Source organism: Fundulus heteroclitus, unplaced genomic scaffold (genome assembly GCF_011125445.2).
Source record: "Fundulus heteroclitus isolate FHET01 unplaced genomic scaffold, MU-UCD_Fhet_4.1 scaffold_214, whole genome shotgun sequence".
Lineage (NCBI taxonomy): Eukaryota > Metazoa > Chordata > Actinopteri > Cyprinodontiformes > Fundulidae > Fundulus > Fundulus heteroclitus.
The window spans coordinates 189790-206985 of record NW_023396626.1 but is presented as its reverse complement, the minus strand read 5'-3'; positions in this window follow the sequence as shown (position 1 = coordinate 206985).

The window sequence follows — 17196 nt, the reverse complement described above, 5'->3', positions numbered from 1 at the left end:
GCGGGAGGAAATAGATCCAACAAGCAGAAACACCTGCGCACACAACATGGCATACAATTTAATGAATGCCGTGTTTTTGATTCTTACCAGACAGAAGCCAAAGTTACGACCAGCATGGAAGGCAACTCTGGTGGTAAGTAGCTAGTTTTACATCACTGGCTGTGCTTAATGTGGTTCCCAGTAAATCATATGCCATCTCTGGGAATAAACCAGTTTCCTACCTCTCTTTGGGGTTATTAAGGGAGTGTTCCTTTCTCGTTAATCCAGCCCTTCATTGGTAGCATGTTTAATTAGAACTACTGGTTGCTGGAATTATTACATGATTCTAGCTATTGCAATGGATGTAACGAAACATGCTATGAAGTTGCTCCGCAGTTCAGGGAGCGAGAGAAATGTGACGCTCGTTTATTTAAATCAGGGGGAGGCGAGTTTATTTCCCAAAATTGTACAGTAATGCTTTTTCATTAAACGGATGGCTTCTCCTTTAGATTTAGATGACTGAGGTTATCTAAAGGGAGATTAATAAGCAACTGTCACAACAAACTTACATTTTCTTGCATTCTAAGCAACTCATCTACTGTATTTAAGTTTGTTCTTATATTCCTTTTTTATTTAAACAAATTTAAATGTTACTCCAGTTGCACATTTTCTGTGGACATGTTGACCTTGTTAGTTTGTAAGGTCGTGTGATAGTTAAGTAAACAAAGTTGATGCTCATCATCAAACTGTTTGTTCTCCCTTTTTCTCCAAATTGGAATCGAAAAGAGAATCGAAAAGGAATCGAATCGTTTCACAGAATCGATAAGGGAATCGGAATCGTGAAAATCTTTTCAATTCCCAACCCTACTGACCTCCCACCTGATGAAGACCATGGAGCGCCTCATCCTAGCTCACCTGTGCACCGTGGTGAGCCCCACCCTGGACCCGCTGCAGTTTGCCTACTGGCCCAACATCGGAGTAGAGGACGCCATCATCTACCTGCTGCAGCGGGCGCTCACCCACCTGGAGACCACGGTTGTGTATATATATATATATATATATATATATATATATATATATATATATATATATATATATATATATATCACCATGAATGTACATAAGGCATTATCTGTCTATTCCTATTTCTTTTTGTATTTTTATTCTTATTTTTCTTTTTATATACTAACTATAACTGATGCACTTTCATACTTTCATGTGTTCCAGGTACCTTTAAGGCTAGTAAAGATAAAATTGCAATTTGCCAATATATGCTTCAAGGCCGTGTCTGTGGTCAGAAGAATTGAATGTGAACAGATTAGGGTAAAATGCGCTGTTTGCAGCAAAAGTAACAGAAAAGGGTTTCAAGGCCAGTTCACGCAGCTGGAGAGAAAAACAACTTCATATATGGTAGAAGATAATTGTTAGGGAGTAAGTAAAGATAAGGTGTGTGTGTCATTTGCTGTGAAATCCTCTTTTTTTTAATTAATAAAACGAGCATGAACTGGGAAGAGATCCAGAGTCAGAGTCTCAATTTATTTTCGAGTCGACAGATTTTCAGTTCCATAACAGCTATCTACTGTAGAAGCGTGTCAAAGTCCTCTGTGGTGAAGGTAGGCATCTTTTTAAAATAAATAAAAGAAAATAAATAAAATAACTAAATCCAACTTTCTGTGTATGGCATGTACCTGAACAGCAGGAAAACTGCCTGTAAATCACGGTGTAGAGTACAGTTGAAATCTCAGTCTATGAGGAAATTGCCTGTTAACCTGGCCATAGTTAAGAAGAGGTGTCTTAAAAAGGAGATTATCCTCATTTGGCCCATAAAGGTTAACTAAAGTTAGCTTTTACTGAAGGAATTTCACACTAAATGATAAAGTATCTACACTGGCTGTCTTCATTGACCCTAATCAAATGTAAGATCACAGAATTGTGTATCATTGTTATAACCCCTTAGAATGTGAGCTAAGTGAGGCTGAAAAGAACTGGCCTGGCCATCTCTTCCCACGTTTGATTACATCCTCTTGAGTGGATTTCTTGGGAAAAGACTATATCAGCTTTCAGTTCTTTAATTCTAGTCATGACCTGCTTCAACTTGACAACTTTATTTAGACACCCAGCGTTCTAAGAAACAAACTGAAGGTTAGACCGCATTCTGCACTGATGAAAATTATTGGGGCCTCATTTCTGAGCTAGGAACTGGGCCAAAGTAGGTTATCATAAGGGCCAAAGGGAGACACAGAAGGGCCAACAGAGACGCAGAGGAAGATGCAAAAGAAAAAAAGGGGAAAACTACAAAATTAAAAACAAAAAGAATGCCTATGACTATGAAAAAAAATTATTATTTCCTCAAATGAGATACACACATCCACTGAACTAACTTTAAAAAGGAACCAGAAAGGAACATGGTGATGTAGCTTTGTTGGTCGACCCGTGACCAGGATTTTTGGGATCAAGGAGAGAGGGGAAACCATAAAGTTAATCCATCATTGGACAACAGAGTTGCCTTAACCTCTGTGTCCTTCAGACACAGATCTGGTCTTGCAAGGGAGGCCAGCTGTTTCTACACAGGTTCAAATACTTACTGGCATCTCAGCAAGTCAGCAAGCAGCAACGTCTGGAGAGAACAATATTATCTTTTGGTTCTCACAAGATATCTGACCTGCTTCTCTGGCAGCCTGCATGATCAGTGACTTGTCCGTATAGTTCAGGAGTTTCATTATCTCCACCCAAAGAGGCACCTTGTGGTCCAAAGCCACACTCTGTGTCATGCTCCTCCTGACTATTCAGTACGTCCTCTCTATGGAATTCCCCTTGTGGAGACTCAAGTGAAGTTTTTAGCACCACACTGGATTTCCTAAATCATCCACTTTGAGTTCCAGTTCTTCCTCACTGGTTTCCATCTTATTAGCCTGAGCTCTCAGGAAACCTATGTCATCTTGGTTGGTGCCAGTTCTCTTCTCAGCTTCTGTCACCCATCCCAACGACGTCTGTAGTTCACTTTGTACTCTTTGAACAGCACCACATGCATTTCATTGCATGGGTGAGAATTAAGAATTTTGCTTTGGCTAGCCACCTCCCTATCATCGTTGTTGGCATCAAGGCTTGCTAGCTTCCCCATGTTTGCTGCAGATTCATTTTAAAGATTTAGGTCACAACATTTCTTTGAGCTGAAGATGATTATAAAACATAATCTTCAAAGAAGCAGAAGCAGAATAATCCCCTCACAGAATAAGCTTCCTAGATAATGGCTGACAGACTGTAAAATATAGGTATGAAATTGAAAGAACGTCCTGTTTAGAACATAAAGAACTTCTGTTTCACTGGGATTTTCTGTTATTTTGAGGGACAGATATTGTTAGGGGGAGAAGGTTAGAGGCCTAGTTATCTTAGGTCTTTACAGCCAACAAGACGTATTGGTCAGAATACCAGTAGGAAGATAAAGAGGCCTTCACTCCATTTCCTGTTGATGTCTGCAGGTTTATTTCACCTCAATGCTCAGTGTTTCTGGTAGTCTGCAATAACAAATGAATTGCAATTAGGTCAAATAATCCAACAGTACAGTTTAAACCAAATAAAGTCAAATATATCTAAAAAAGACAAGTTTGGAAAGGTTGTTGAAAATTTGGGACAACATTAAACATTTGTTTGAGGCATTAAAAAATTGGGAACAAATTAAAACAAGGGAAGATACCTTCTATAAGAGCATAATTTTAATTATTGTTATATATTGCAAAATAGCATATTAAAAATGCCTAAATGAGCTTTTACACTTTCAGAAATAACATATAATTTGTGATTAAATGGTGATTAAAATGTTTTCATTGTTTGATAGCTCTAGTTATAATAGATATATGTAGATATAATACACCAGACTTAAATCTAGCTGATTAACAGAGAGCAGTAAGCACGCTATCGACTTCTGTTCATTGTAGGTCTGGGAGAAAACACAACTGAGCAAAACTAAAAGTTAAGGATAAAATGATGCTCAATTGCGTTGGCCAAAGGACATTGCTGCTGATTTGATAGATTTTGTTAGCCCTGCATTTGGTCATGAGTCAGTTTTGAAGTTATCCTTAAATGAAGCAGCTAATATTGAGGAATCTATGACAAATGTTAATGGATTGGATCATTTTATTATAGATACTGATAGTGCAGAGTGGCAGAAAACAGCAGGAACGGAAAGTATTAAAAGGAAAATCACAGGACGATCCCCAAATTATTCATTACATGTAACCACATTTTCATAGTCCCACAAAATGTAGATGCCCTTGTTACAAAGTAATTTAGGAGCCGAGGAATCTTTTCTTTGTTCATTTGGTGATATGCAACTTCTGGTGAATAAACTTCTCAACATCGTTGCAGGTGATCGATCGTGGCTGGGCTGAATTTAATTTTTTTTTTAAACAGAGGCACAAAACTGATTTTAGGGCCATTTTAGGATGTACCTTTATTTTTTATTTTTATTTTTTATAATTTCTTCCTTGGAAGATGCAATTACACAGTACTTTCCATTATCCACATCAGTAGAGCTTCCTAAATTTGACTGGGACCCACAACAGCATCCAAAAGACAACATAACTTAAGCTGAAGAGAAATGGATCAAACACACAGGTTTGGATCCTAAAACAAATTGGTCCAATCTGGGTGAATTATTTAGACACGCAGTGTTAGATGGGGTCCCTTCTTTAGTGTCACAGCTTATGACACAAGATCCTGATATGCCTGGGTGGTCGTATGCTCACTGGGAAAAACATTTGATACACTATTTGCATGTGGCTCAAAGGGAGGAGAGAAAGACGAAGCGAGACTTAGAGGACATGCAACTTCAATTACTTAAATTACAGTTACTGGAAGCAAAACGGAACGTGAGCAAGAGAAAGCAGAAGATTGCACAAAGGAATGTCTCAGCAGTTGCATCACATGATGCTCCAACCCTGACGGTTCCACCACAGTCTAATTTCATTCAAGGAGGGGCGCTGCCTCCTCCGGTTTTCTATACTTTATCTCATTGCAGGTCTGTTGTTCCTGGGCATGGAAGCGGTTGGCATTGTGGCAATCAGCGCAGACATGGAGGAAAGAGCAGGGGACCGAAAGGACGAGGTGGATATGTCAGAACCAGTGTTGGGTAAGTTACTTTAAAAATGTAATCCGTTACAGTTACAAGTTACTTTGTTTAAAATGTAATTGTAGTGTAACTTTTTTGATTACTTTTAAAAAGTAATGTAACTAATTACTTTTTGATTACTTTAAGGTTTTAATGAGTATTGACCCATGTTCAACATTTAATTTTTGAGAACTGAATGTGAACCTTAAAAAAGCGGAATAGGGAATTGACACTTGTATGACTCTATTCCTGTATATCCATCAGTAGTTAAAGGACAAGAGTCAGCAAATGCAAATTCTGCCCTGTAAAACAATGACAGCACAATTGTTGCTGTATGATCTGAAGCCCCATTTGGAGCTTTTAAACAGGCTTTGAAAAACCTTGATAATTTGCTGCTGTAATATTATAGATTTTTTAGAATAAAAAGCTAGCAGATGTGCATAATCAAAAATAACAGAAATACAATTATAGAGCATTCAGTATTGTAAGAAAGCCCACACTGTTTCTGGATAAATACATTATTGTACGAGTTAAGTTCTGTTCCGTTTTCTGCCTTTTTCGTTGTAAAACCGAAATGTCCCATGCCCCTGAATGCACCATAGCTTTCCGATGCTCACAAACACAACACTGTGCGCGAAGCAATAAAAATATCATTACATATTTCGCAAAGGTTTTTCTTTATATTTTCTAAAAAATGTAACTAAATTTGTAATTCTTAATATTTTCGGAAGTAACTGTAACTGAATTACATATTTTTTCATTGTAACTGTAACGAATTACAATTACTCTTTTTTTGTAATTAAATTACGTAACCTCGTTACATGTAATCCGTTACTCCCCAACACTGGTCAGAACTTTACGAACACCCACAGACATCTGCTACAGCTGTGGCCACGCTGGGCACTGGGCGAGAGACTGTGTAGCTCCACCGGCAGGTCAGCCTGGCATCGAGTCACCGAATCCTGGCATGGCCTCACCTCCAGAAGGTCAGTACCCCAGCAAGGGGGTGAACAATGTTTACGCACCCTGGAAAAGTGGCCAACGCCCATGAACAGTCATGATCCCAAGCTGTCAAGGGAAGTGACTGCATGAACTTTCTGCACATATTGGAGCCACTTGATTCATCAGCTTCTGAGTTGTGAAAAGGGGACTTTGTCACTGAGGTGCTTCGCTGAGTCATTACAGCGGTCTGCTACTGCAACACGTGGGGGATGAAATGTAGAGTTCCACACATGGAAGCCTTGAATATGAAGTCTTAGCTCCAATCTCCTGTTTCCCTGATCCGTTGCATATCAATCTGAGTCCATCTCCGGAGCCACACTGACTGGTAACAAACATCTTTATGGTAAAACACAGACAGTTATTTCTAGCCGTATACTACTGAACAAATTTATTGGGATGTGATCCGGATGGCGTGTGTTCTCATATATTTTTCTTTCTCTCCATCTTTTGAGCTCCTAGGAAAATGGATCAGTAGATGGTTAAACATTTCTTAAGGCAGCCGATTGAGTATATAACCAGCGTACAGGTTTGCTGTTTTGGAAATATACTAATATCTATTAATTTTTTTTCTGTTATGTAACTGATATGTCCGTTTTAAACATGTCTTTTGATTCTATTATCACCAGGAATGCATTGATTATTGCTAAGCACCAGAACGTGTACTTTGCATCTTATCTATGAGCAGGAAATTCACAAGGGTGGGAATACTTTTACGTGCTACACTAACATTGAAGGTTACTGTTAAAGTGTCTTTCTGGGTTAACTAGTGCATGTCATAAATAGGGCTGGACGATAGAGAAAAAAGCTTATCGATTAAAAAAATGCATATTGATCGATATCGATAATTATTTAAAATATTTAAAACCATATTTTATGTGCAGCTCTGCCTGGACATTTTATGATATTGCTAAATGATTTAATTTTAATAAAGAACACAAACACAGAATTCCAATTAAATCTTTATTTAACCAACTTTTTTAACCATAACAGAATTTTTTAAGAAAAATAACTTAAGAGACCTGAGTTATGTTGTTAAATAAATACTTTATTATTAAATAAAGACCAAAATAAATATACCAAATAAATAAATAAATAAAATAGCCTATTTAAGTGGGAATAGTAGACTAGTTACTTAGGTTTCATAATTGAGAGGCTGACGCAGGTCCGAGGTTGTGGCGTGTAAGGACACAGATTGCAGCTCATTTTGCACTGATTCTCTGCACTCGTTGCTCAATTTAGGGAGCACTGTTAGAGAAAAACTTGCGTCCCGGAACTTTATATCGCGGACTTTATACCTCGCGGAGTGGCGAGTAATTGTTTGAAGCCAGGTTTTTTAACTGCAGACAACAGCAGCATGTCCGCGGTGTCGCGCGGGGCTGCACAGCTCGCGCAGTAGCGCGTGCGGAGTGAGCGGCTGAGCGGCTTACGTGATGAAACAAGTTTATTGCGTTACCAGACTTTGTTTTTACCGGTTCCTTGCAAGTTTTACAAATCACTGTGGTTTATTTCTGTCAGACTGGCGAACTAGTAAAACCCCGTTTTGGGACCGTTTCCTCCGCCGCTACTTGCTGCGACATATTCACGTGCTCTGTGTTGTGGTTTGAGAGGGCGGCGCTTAGTGACGGCGTGCCTGGGTCCGCGATTACGATTGGTCGAGAGGAAGTAATGACTGTAGCATCAACTAATAAGGAAGGAAAACTGTTTCTATCGAACTTTTATCAACCCTATTTTTTCCTATCGCGCCACACGTCTATCGATCGATATATATTGTTATTGAATTATCATCCAGCCCTAGTCATAAATTTAGTGCAGGTTAGTTACTATCAGTTCGGACTTCCTGAAGTGACAGGTTTATTACACGAAGCCCCTCTCTCTGGTATGCACAGATATGGTCTGGGTTAAACATCCTGTTTTTAAACAGAATACTATTCATTACCAGTGGTACACATTTATGGGTTGGACAAATCGGCTATTTCTTATTAGCTGAAAAGTATTGGGATTTTTCTATTTTACATATAACAGTTGCCAGCTGCGATACACCAGACGGTCACCAGGATTTGGTATATTACTAGGTGTTTTATTCAGGTTATAAACAATGCTTTATATGTCCTTTGCCCAACAACACCATCCTGATTTAGTATGTTTTTAGGGGTAGTACAGATAAATTGTTAATTGCCAGAAAATTTATTTTTCCTGGGCTGTGTTAATTACGCAGGAATATCTGGTATTTACTCTGGTCACGAATATAGGATCCTCACAAAGTCAAACTGCTGTGTGTGACAAAGACTATCAGCTGTCATTGCCCTATGTTTATATTGATCTTACACAATCTTTGAAGGACTTCTTGCAGATACATTGAATGCTTAACTCAAATAATGTTTTGATTTGAATTGAGGATATAAGGCAGTGTTTTTCATACATCAATAAAGATAAGTATTTGCAGTTAAGTTTTTGTAGAAAAATAATTTTTGATTACAAAGGAGGGAAAGAAGGATAAAATAGAAAAACCTAGATAAAATAGAAAAAACTGCATAGAATAGAAAAACAGAGGGCAACAGAGGGTAACTTAATGCAGATCTAAGCTAGTTCTATTAAAGCCCCTGTTAAAGTAGTAGTTTAGAAGATGTTTGTTGTGTCATGCAGGATAGTTAAGGATTGTAAGCCGCATATATCTGGATCAGGATTTGTAACAAGCTGATAGAAAGATAAATGACCTGATGGAGGTTTGCGTTTCCTCTAGGATTAAAACAGGGACTTTTTCTGAACCACAAAGAGTAGGACATCTGAGGTTGAGTAGAGGTTACAGAATTTAATACAGTGGTGAAATACAGTTAGATCCGGCGTGCTGAGAGGTTTTGTGTGAAGTGGTGCGATGCGTGGTAATTTTTGAATCCAAAAAAGATGCTGACATTCTTACAGGAAAAATGTACTCTGATTTCAAAACCTAATTAACTAATTTTTAATTCCACAGACACGGGGGTCCTCATCAGAGGTTTAAAGTATTTGTGTGTGCGTGGATTCTTTTGCAGGACGACCAGAGGCCTAGGAAAGGAAAAGCATAGAGAAACTGTGATAAAGTGTCTCATTAAATATTACATTTCTAAAACAGGTTTCCCGAAAGGATGAAGATGGACAATGGAAAAGGGTAAGGATTAATGGGAATCTGAAAAAAAAACAATTGGCTAACATCTGTGCACAGATTAAATGAACATGGGGAAAAGCTTTGATGTTTGTTTCTTGTTGGAGTGTTCAGTTAATTTCATTACAGGATACATTCCATATTACTGAAACAAGTTCTTCGGGGTGCAACATCAACCTCCTGGATTAACAGGTAGCACACAAAATTTGATATAAAAAGATTGTCGTGTAGTTTCCGATTCTATTGGAGACATGGACCAGGAGATTCCAGGAATGTGAAGGAAGGTCCATCCACCCCCAGACATCCACTAAGTGCGCGCTAAGGTCATCGAGAGATAGATGTTGGGGCCAAGGATCAGGAGGCCCATCAGATTCCAGAGCGGTGCGTGCCAGCCACAAAGAGTTGAAGGAAAACATCACCAGAGCAGCTTTCGGGTCCGATTCCCTGACTGGAGGGGTTTCCAACTGCCACCGACCAGTGTCATCCGGCAATGGATTAATTTGAGGCACAGAGCCACTCTCGGATGAGGCTGCATGATTTTTATTTTATTTTCGTTTTTTTTTATTTTTAATAAAATGATTTACATACGGCTGTGTGGCGATAACGGTTGGTACAAATGACTATAACCCATTATTTTTAAGGGCAAGAAGAAGACACCTCTGAGACACAAGACATCATGACAACAATGAATTGCATTGTGTAAAAAAGAGAGAAATTTGTAATCACTGCATTTGTCTTATAAGTTCCATATTCCTAAAATGTTAAATACTAGAACTATTAGGATATTGGTTTTGTATTGCATGATAATCTGGTCTTTATTCTGTGGTTTGATCGGGGTGTAGTACTTTCACAGGTTATATTAATTTCTGAAAAGACATCTTGTTAATCTAGTTTATATATTTAGTTTCATATTTAGCTAATATAACAGTTTCTTGTTAGTTGCAAAGGTATCATAGGCTAACACCTACCGGATAAAGGTGTTTATTTTTATATGTTCTAGTAAAGCAAAACAAACAAAAGACAAAACAAAAGTGGTTGATCATAATCAGAATACTTCAGTGAATCCTGGTTCACTGCAGATCTGATTACAAAAGCATGGAATGGAGTTAAAAACATTTGGCATGTGTTTCACTCCATTCACAATGCAAAGCCCCAAGTTAACCAGAACATTATTTGAGTAAATAATATTCTGAAGACTGATTTGCTCAGTAAATACATTTAACCTTATGACGGCCGACATTAGTAATGCGATTCTACTTCCGGGCGCTAGAGTCACTGTATTAATTGGTGGCTAAAAGGTTACAGTCTAGCTACAGTTATCAAAAGTTGCCTTGAAACCCGGCATTAATGTACCATATTGATGCAGGAATAAGGCTCATAACACTATCGAAGGACGGCGGAGCAGACCAGTTACGCTTTATGCTTTAAAACACTTCTTTTGCAATGTCCGGGACCGGATGTTAGCGAGGCTAATAGGATTAAGGCTAGCGTGAGCTACCTGTTAGCCCTTTGTTCTAAAGCAACCATGCGTACAACGGTTTACAAAACATTTCCCAATAAACCTTTAACTTCTCCCTCAGCTCCCTGTCCTAACCTGTCCTTTGTCTCGGGTCAGTTATGTCAAGGTTGGCCGTTCACGGAAGGAGCGTTAAAGGAGGGAAGTTGTTGGCTCGTTGTTGGCGGGCTAGCACTTGGCTCTCCAGCCATGTGGTCGGGTCGGAGGCCTGATGTCCTGCAGACAGTCTCTGACTCCGTTGCAGTCACGATTTGAGCAGGGGTTTTCCTCGGCATACAGCTCCCAACTCCATCTGTGTTTGCTTTGTGGAAAAGGCTGAGGAGAAGTACAACAGAGCTGTATTGGCAGGTAGGATATTTCCTCCTGCTACTGCTGATGAGGTTAAGACAGCAACTTAACTCTGTATTTGCCCAGATATGTTCCCCGGGCGACGAGAGTCCTCTCCAGATGCAGCCTGTGTGTTCTTTCAGGCCCGTGTAGGGCCCATGGCCCGAAATGGTTTCCTGGTCTGCTCCAGGACCTGAGTCTGAGCAGCTTGCCAGGAAAAAGTCTGGGAGAAGTCTGAAGCTGCAGGAGAGAGAGGCTGCAGAAGCGAAGAGCTCTTTGTCTGTGGGAGGAAGGTTTTTATCTGTAAGGAGAGTTCTCAGCAGGACCCCTGGTGGGAAGAAGGGCAGTCCAAGCTGTGAGGGTCTCATGTTTCAGCCAGAGTGGAATTCCTTTGTGAAATCTTCCACTGTTCAGGATTCAGTCTGTGATCACTTATTTATCATGGCATATTATGGCACAACAAATTGAAAGCATTACAGATGGCATTGATAAATCTAAATTTGTTATGGGAATTTCTATTGTTTTACAGAAGGCATTTGACACCATTTATCACAGTTTACTATTAAAAAAGCTGGAAAGGTATGGCATCAGAGGGTTACCTAACAAGTGGTTGCAGAGCTATTTGGAAGATAGAAAGCAAATTTTACAGTTTGGACAACATAAATCTGGGCTCAATGGGCATAACGTGTGGAGTACCGCAGGGCTCCATTTTGGGTCCAACTTTATTTATTGTGTACATAAACGATATTTGCAATGTGTCTTCTGTTATGAAGTTTGTACTTTTTGCGGATGATACTAATATTGTATGCACTGGAAACAACTTGGAGCAACCTTTGGCGCAAGTAACAATCGAAATGAACAAGTTAAAGAAATGGTTCAACAACAATAAATTATCATTAAATTTGAAAAAGACTAAACTAATGTTATTTGGCAAACAGAAAACTAATGTACCAATTGAAATTATTATTGATAATGTAAGTATAGAGAGGGTTAAACAAAATACTTTTTTGGGTGTGATTACAGGACTGTCTCAGAAAATTAGAATATTGTGATAAAGTCCAGGCTGCACAGTGGCGCAGTGGGTAGCGCTGTTGCCTTGCAGCAAGAAGGTCCTGGGTTCGAGTACAGCCCTGGGTCTTTCTGCATGGAGTTTGCATGTTCTCCCTGTGCATGCGTGGGTTCTCTCCGGGTACTCCGGCTTCCTCCCACAGTCCAAAAACATGACTGTTAGGTTAATTGGCTTCTCCAAATTGTCCTTAGGTGTGAATGGTTGTTTGTCCTGTTTGTCTCTCTGTGTTGCCCTGCGACAGACTGGCGACCTGTCCAGGGTGTACCCCGCCTCTCGCCCATTGACAGCTGGAGATAGGCACCAGCAACCCCGCGACCCCATGAGGGATTAAGCGGTATGGAAAATGGATGGATGGGTGATAAAGTCCTTTATTTTCTGTAATGCAATTAAAAAACATGAAATGTCATACATTCTGGATTCATTACAAATCAACTGAAATATTGCAAGCCTTTTATTGTTTTAATATCGCTGATTATGGCTTACAGCTTAAGAAACCCAAATATCCTATCTCAAAATATTAGAATATTGTGAAAAAGTATACTAGTAGGCTATTCAACTAATCTCTTGAATCGTCTAATTAACTCGAAACACTGCAGGGTTTCCTGAGCCTTCAAAAACACTCAGCTTGGTTCAGTAAACTAAATCACAAGTATGGTAGTGGTTAAGAGACGACATAAGATTCTCACAGTAACTGGTGTACTGACCATGGCATTACTGTCCTTGATTGGCCTGCCAATTCCCCTGACCTGAACCCCATAGAGAATTTGTGGGGTATTGTGAAGAAGAAGCTGAAAGACACCAGACCCAACAATGCAAATGAGCTAAAGGCCGCTATTGAAGCATCCTGGGCATCCATAACACCTCATCAATGCCACAGGCTGATTGCCTCCATGCCACGCCGCATTGATGCAGTAATCTGTGCAAAACGATTCCCAACCAAGTGCTGAGTGCATTGATGGACATTTTCAAATGTTTGATTTTGTTTTACTGTTATAATTTTTTTTTACTTGGTCTGAGGAAATATTCTAATATTTTGAGATAGGATTTTTGAGTTTTCTTCAGCTGTACGCCATAATCAGTGATATTAAAACAATAAAAGGCTTGCGATATTTCAGTTGATTTGTAATGAATCCAGAATGTATGACATTTCATGTTTTTTAATTGCATTACAGAAAATAAAGAACTTTATCACAATATTCTAATTTTCTGAGACAGTCATGTATAGATGAGACATTGTCCTGGAAAGATCACATTAATTATTTGCGCACAAAAGTTGCTAAACGTGTGGGAGTGATGAACAGAGTACGTCACTTCCTCAACCAAAATGCACTGTTCCTTGTGTATCATTCAGTTGTCATGTCGTATTTGAATTATTGTATCGAAGTTTGGGGAAACAGCTTTAATACCAATCTTCAGCCCCTGGTTACACTGCAAATTTATTTATTTCGCCGCCGTCCGAAACTGCCGACGGAGGTGCTCCGCGTCAGCTCGAAGTCGGCGAGGGAGTCGCTTCGCACCAGTCCGGGTCCTCAGGTGATGCAACTCCAGCTCCTTGTCCGTCTGGCCAGGGTCCACCGCCTCTGACTTTCCTGTTCGGCCGAAGCCGCAGGTTGCGGACTCCGAGCCGCTCGACTTTGCCTCGTCGGGGCCGTCCTCCACGACGCTCGCCTGGGACTTTCCTGTTCGGCCGAAGCCGCAGATTGCGGACTCCGAGCCGCTCGACTTTGCCTCGTCGGGGCCGTCCACCACGGCGCCCGCCTTTGACTTTCCTGCTCGGGCGAAGCCGACTACTGCGTACTCCGAGCCGCTTGACTTTGCTCTTCCCTTTGGCGCTGTGGTGCGCCCGTTCCTTCCTTTTGGCGCTGTCGTGCGCCCGTTCTTTCCCTTTGGCGCTGTTGTGCGCCCGTTCCTTCCCTTTGGCGTTAAGTACGCCCGTTCCTTCCCCTTGGCGTTGAGTACGCCCGTTCCTTCCCTTTGGCGTTGAGTACGCCCGTTCCTTCCCTTTGGCATTGAGTACGCCTGTTCCTTCCCTTTGGCGTTGAGTACGCCCGTTCCTTCCCTTTGGCATTGAGTACGCCTGTTCCTTCCCTTTGGCGTTGAGTACGCCCGTTCCTTCCCTTTGGCATTGAGTACGCCTGTTCCTTCCCTTTGGCGTTGAGTACGCCCGTTCCTTCCCTTTGGCATTGAGTACGCCTGTTCCTTCCCTTTGGCGTTGAGTACGCCCGTTCCTTCCCTTTGGCATTGAGTACGCCTGTTCCTTCCCTTTGGCGTTAAGTACGCCCGTTCCTTCCCCTTGGCGTTAAGTACGCCCGTTCCTTCCGTTTGGCGCTGTCGTGCACCCGTTCCTTCCCTTTGGAGCTGAGTACGCCCGTTCCTTCCCTTTGGCGCTGTCGTGCGTCCGTTCCTTCCCTTTGGCGATGTCGTGCGCCCGTTCCTTCCCTCTGGCGCTGTCGTGCGCCCGTTCCTTCCCTTTGGCGCTGTCGTGCGCCCGTTTCTTCCCTTTGCCGCTGAGTACGCCCGTTCCTTCCCTTTGCCGCTGTCGTGCGCCCGTTCCTTCCCTCTGGCGTTTCCGTACGCCATTTCCTTCCCTCTAGCATTTGTGCGTCTAGTCTTGCCCGTTAGCCTGGTGGCGATGCTCGCTTGTCAGCATCTGTTAGACGCGTTGTTTTTGCCTACCAGGGGTTGTTAGAAACCCCTTTAGTCCGCTTTTGTTTTTACTTTGTCTTGGATCGCCCTGAGTGGGTAGTTTTTTGTTTGATTTTTAGCCCGCCATCCGTACCACCCTCCACCCACCCTGGTCCGATCAGTTTGGTTTGACTCTAGCCCGCCGTCCGGAGACCGGCCTTGAGGGGTGGGGGGTAATGTCATGGTTTAGTTTTGATTCGGCTTTGGTTTACTATTATTCTCAGTTTTTCCACCTTGTTTGGGTTTTAGTTTGTTAAATTTTAGTTTCCTCCTTCCCTTCCACTCAGCCTTCACTTCACTCTCCTTGCAGTCAGTCACACCTGTTAGTAATTATTCAGTCAGATGCATTTCACCTGTTAGTCTTCCTATTTAAACCTCCCTCTGCCTCACTTTAGTGCTGGTCCGTCATCGTTCTTCTATCATCGTCCTACACCCTCTCCATGCCAGTCCTCGGTTTTTTGCCTTCTCATTTAAGGTCAGTCCTGCCAGTCACTCTGAAAGACTTTATATTATGTTATATTATATTATTATATTATTATAGTTCCTGGAGAAGCTCTGCCTTAGTCCTGGTGTCTCCTGAGTACTGCCAACCTGACTAGCCACTCTGAAAAGACTCTGCTCAGTGTCAAGCCTTCCAGCTTCCTTGGACTCTCTCCCCAGGCTGTGAGCTCCTGCCTTTACCTGCACCCCTGAGCCTCTGTATTTAGGCATTTCTGGTTACATCTCTCATCGTCATCTACCCTTAATAAAAACCTCTCAAACTTTTGTCCTGTGTGTGTGTGTGTGTTCTGAGTTCATCGTTAAACAAATCCTGACACATTCTTTATAGTATGGGTTGGTACATTTCTGCCGGTTTTATAGCAAGGTATGTTTCTGTATTGTGTTTTAAATCCGTGCCCCATGTGCCCTCTTTTAACTTTGAGCACCTGCCCCTCCAACGGTCTCTGCACGTCCCTGAATGGAAGTACACCCTGGACAGGTCATCCGTCTGTCGCAGAGCACCCCTGATTTATACTATTTATAATAATAATATTAATTGACACCATTTAAAATCCATCCATCGACAGTAATAGAAAATAACTGAAAATATTTCACCGCTTGGTGAAAACTCCACGGCCAGGGTAAACCAAAGCGTGGTGCTTTAGGGTTTTCCTCTTTTCATCTGCTAGAGGCCATTTGTGTAAAACAACCCAATGCCAAAAGGGATGTTGTGATGAAAAACTGCCGTATCAGCAGATGGCGGCAAGAAGACAGCCGTTAAACAGACAAATGCAGAGTTTTTTCTTACAGGGATAAATTGAACCATAGTGATAGCAACTACAATGGATATATATACAGGATCCCTCCAAGACCTACCATAAATGTATTTTATTTAATCAGAAAAAACAGCATGGATGTAAAGACATACAGATAGAGGAAAAGTCAGACTGCAAGACTAACGTAAGATTTATGTAACTAAATTTATTACGGTTCAAAATATGAAAACTGTTGAAATTTCTGCCTTGGGAGTTCTAGTTTGTATGTATGTGCAAATCAGCTATATGCAGCTCAACAGGCAGGAGAACAGCTGGTAGCTCTGATAATACCATTAACATCATAGCTGATCTGTCCTTTACAGCCCTAAGAAATCCCCCGGTAGAGCAGGATATATTCCACTGAAGTTCATTGTGTTTGTTTACGGAAGTTCTGTTAATTAGACTCACAGTTTTGATGTAAGACATACCTGACATTTTTCAGTGGCAGGCTTTGTTCTTTATAGGGTGTGATTAGATGGAACCCTGCCAGTAGTAATGATGACAGGCTGATGCCGCCTTTTGACGTTCCACCTAGAGACGCCTCTGACGAAGCTGTCATCTATCAGACAATGATGGATGATTGTCATGAGAAACCTTGTACCATAAAGATCTTAACTTTAGACCAATAATAAAATAAACGACCTGAAATACTCACCTCCATGATCATCCTCCTCCAGAATTACCTCTGGTCTACAGTCAGAGCAAACCTCTTCTGCACCAGGGGACTCTCTGCATCCATGAGCTTCCCACGACATCAGCTTCTCTACAGCCCCCCACACATGCTCTTCCAAGTAAGCACCACCAAATACATACTTACCTCTTCCTGGATGCCTCTGACTCAGCTCTATGTCTCCTAACACTGCAGAGAAACCTGATTACAGTGAAGCATTGCACTATATGATAATTAACTCTGGTATTTTCTTTTATTCCCAAAGTTCCCGACTTCTAAAGAAGCCGCCATAGTTCAGGTCCAGAGTTTCATCAGAGCACATTTTTGCACAACCTGTTCACATTCCCACAGTGTTCTTTTTTAATTTTCCTTGTTCTGTCACATACATCTAGAGACAATAAATCACC